Genomic DNA, 3,755 nt, shown 5'->3' with positions numbered 1-3,755 from the left:
CTAACTCCAAAGATTCAAACCGGGATTGCGGATTAAATCCCCTTTGATTAGCTTCTAGCAAAGCTAAGTATTCATCCTCCTCTTCATCATTTAGAGGATCCGATGTCAAAATTCTTTCTAGTGGGTCCTCAGTTGAGTTCCTTCTCCACTATTAAATCCTCTAAATTGGACACTGCAGAGCAATCATCCATTGTGTCAGGATATCACATAGACTTAAAGACATTAAATGTTACCTGATCATCCTGAACACGCATAGTGAGCTCGCCCTTCTGCACATCAATAAGGGTCATTCCAGTTGCTAGGAATGGCCTTCCTAGGATGATTGGTACTTCTTTGTTTGCTTCAAAATCTAGAATTACAAATTCAGCAGGAAAGATAAACTTATCTACACGTACCGATACATCTTCAATTTTTCCTTTTGGATGTGCTAAGGATCGATCTGCTAGTTAAAGCATAACTATAGTTGGTCTAACTTCTTCTATCCCCAACTTCCTAAATATTGACATAGGCATCAAGTTGATCTTGCACCTAAGTCACATAATGCTTTACTACAATATGTTGCTCCAATGTTGCACGGTATGGTAAAACATATAGGACCCTTCAATTTTGGAGGTAGTTTGTCTTGAAGATATGCACGGCATTCTTTCGTCAGAGCTACCATCTCAAATTTTCCAAGTCTTCGTTTCTTAGACAAGATATCTTTCATGAAATTAATGTAGTTCAACATTTACTCAAGTGCTTCAACCAACGGGATGTTGATGTGAAGTTGCTCGAGTACGTCAAGGAACTTCTTGAATTGAATCTCCTACTTCTGTTTCTGATGTCTTTTAGGGTAGGGTGGTGGTGGTTTCATTACTAGGACTGATTCTGGTTGATTCGTCTTCGGCAATTCTACATCTAACAACATTGTTAGTTGATCAGAATTAGCTGGTCGTAAGGTTACTTTGTCAGGTTTTACAGATTCTGGTTCAGGTGAAACTGAAATTTCAACACTTGGTTGAACTTCTTCTGAATCTTGAGCATCAGTTGGCTCATTTTCAACTTTGACAGTGTTCGGCTCTAATGTATTTCCGCTCCTCAATGTCAACACTTTACATTGTTCCTTCCTTATATTTCTCAAATTCTCTATGTCACTAGGTAGAGCACCTTGTGGTCAGTTCCTGAGTTCAATAGCAAGCTGGCCCACTTGATTCTCCAAATTCCTTAGAGTGGTGTCATTTTTTGCCATGTATGCCTTCAATAGATTCTCTAAGTTATTGGATGGTTTCGCTTGGGTTGGTTTCTGAACTTGTTGGGGGAAACTAGGCGGCTGAGTTGGTCTAGGTTGGGCGTAAGTGTTATTGATTCCAGCCCCTTGGTTACTCCAGGAAAAATTTGGGTGATTTCGCCATGATGAGTTATAAAAGTTGGATTGCAGTCCTTGCCTCCCTCGGTTTTAGTTCTGATTACCCATGTAATATACGGTTTCAGGGTTCGATGGACATTCTTCAAACAAATGTCCTTCTCCACAATACACACAGGCTATATTCTCAAATTGGTTAGGTGGTTGGGCTGCAAAACTGTTAGACCCATTAGTGGTAAGATTCTTAAGCATTGAGGATATTGAAGATACCTGAGATACGAGTGAAGTGAGAGCGTCCACTTCATGTATTCCAACGACTCATCTTCTTGACGCTGCTCGATTGGTTGGCCATTGATAATTGTTGCTGGCAATCCTCTCAATAATTTCGTAAGCCTCATTATAAGACTTAGAAAGGAGAGCACCATTAGAAGAGGTGTCCACTACCATCCTCGTGTGAGTGTTGAGACCATTATAGAATGTCTCAAGTTGAATGCAATGTGGGATTCCATGATAAGGGCACTTTCGTAATAACTCTTTTTACCTTTCCCATGCCTCATACAAGGACTCGTCATCCATTTCTTGGAAGGTAGTGATCTCATTCCTCAACTTGGCATTCTTCCTCGGCAGGAAATACTTCATGAGGAATCTCCCGGCCTACTCTTGCCATGTAGAAATGGAGTTCGATGGCAATGAGTTCAACCAGGCATGAGCTCTGTCCCTTAGCGAATATAGGAACAACTTCAGTCGTAATACATCTTCGAGTACTCTGGCTAACTTGAAAGAATTGCTCACTTCCATAAATAGTTTTAAGTGAAGATGAGGATCTTCAGTAGGCATTCCACTGAATTGGCCCACAATCTGAAGCATCTGGAACATGACTGGCTTTAGCTCGAATTGTTGTCCCTCGATTCGGGTCTCCAGATACCTGGATTAAGATCATTAAATACTGGCACGACATACTGTCATGAAGCTCTATCCCTATCATCAGCAATAAGGATAGGATTCTGAGAAAGGTTTACTCCATTTCCTTGATTCATATTCTCAAAGTTTATCTCTTCGGTCCTTTTCTGGTTCGCTTGTCTTCTTCGCTGTCGAAAGGTTCGTTCTATTGTAGGGTCCATAGGGAGTAAGTCGATAACCTGGTCAATACTCATAAACAGTTGAAATAATCATAGAAAGATTAAGTAAGTAAATATTTAAACAGGAAAATAAATAATCCAAAATGTAAAAATAGATTCACAAATAATGGCTTGTTTTTTTTAAAACAGTCCCCGGCAGTGGCGCCAAAAACTTGGAACGACGAAAATGTGCAAGTGTACACAATCGTAACAAGTAATAAAGTAACAAGTAAATGTCGAGTTATCGTACCCACATCGACTGTAAAAAGGAATATTTATGAAATTAATGTTAAAACACTTTGGTGATGGAAAATATTTTCGTTTAAAGATGATTAAAAACTAAGGGTTAAAAACTAAGTAAAAAAATTTTAAAAATAACAAAGGTTCTAATGCACGATTTCAAATAAGGTTTAATCAAGATGATATAATTGTGTTGGATTAATTACATTCCTTTAACTTAGAATTATTAAACTTATGTTTATACTAGTACGAACAAATTCACGACAACTCGGTAATTTGCTAACTATTGCTCATATATACTTATTAAATTAATCAATATCTTGAACATTTTTCAATGTCAATCCAAGCGATAAATAAAACTTCTCAAGCATATAAAAGATCAAGTGAGGTAACAGAGTATTTCTACCTTGAAACAGTTTAATCACAATAATCTTGCAAGTTATGCAAGACATATGTATCGCCAAATACAATGCTAAATTAACTTCAGCTACCTTAGAAGAATAAACATGCATTGATTAAGTATTGTGTCGATTAATTACAATTTCAATACAATTTAATAATTAATTCATTAGTTATCTAACAATTAATATTGCAAGAATAACTTAGGCATGATTTTACTTAATCAAGCATCTTACCGATGTCTATAACAGCACAAACACAATTTCAATAATTCAAGCAAGCAAAATATAATCAACCCAACACATATTAAATTCAAGCTAAATTTATTAAAATAACCATTTCAATAGCATAAATATTCATAAACATGTTTGTCAAAACAACAACGGAATTTAAAGAGATAGGGAACAAGAAGCAAATCCAGTGTTTCTCCGTGGCTTCATTGATTGCTCCGTTCTTCGTTCTCTGTTGTCCTCAGCTATTAAGGTGGCTTATGAATAATTTAATTTCTTCTCAACAATGGCTGATGAGGACATCTTTCCGAAGAGAAGAAATTGACACTTGAACAAAAAAGGAAATGGAAAGGAAAAGTTGAAAGAAAGTGAGAGAGGAGAAGAGAGAATGAGAGTGTGAGGGATAAATTGAATGATCAGCAAGGG

The 3,755-nt window shown here is 37.0% G+C and overlaps 1 non-coding gene across 1 annotated transcript; it reads left to right on the top strand.

Moving 5' to 3' along the window:
• Window positions 1-1,844: 1,844 nt before the first annotated feature.
• LOC121218105 (small nucleolar RNA R71) lies at window positions 1,845-1,951 on the top strand. The gene has a single exon (XR_005914368.1). It is a non-coding gene; the product is annotated as a small nucleolar RNA R71 (small nucleolar RNA).
• Window positions 1,952-3,755: the final 1,804 nt, after the last annotated feature.

This window comes from Gossypium hirsutum, chromosome D05, assembly GCF_007990345.1.
Source record: "Gossypium hirsutum isolate 1008001.06 chromosome D05, Gossypium_hirsutum_v2.1, whole genome shotgun sequence".
NCBI lineage: Eukaryota > Viridiplantae > Streptophyta > Magnoliopsida > Malvales > Malvaceae > Gossypium > Gossypium hirsutum.
Note: the sequence above shows the minus strand (reverse complement) of the source record. Positions and strands in the feature narration are given on the sequence as shown.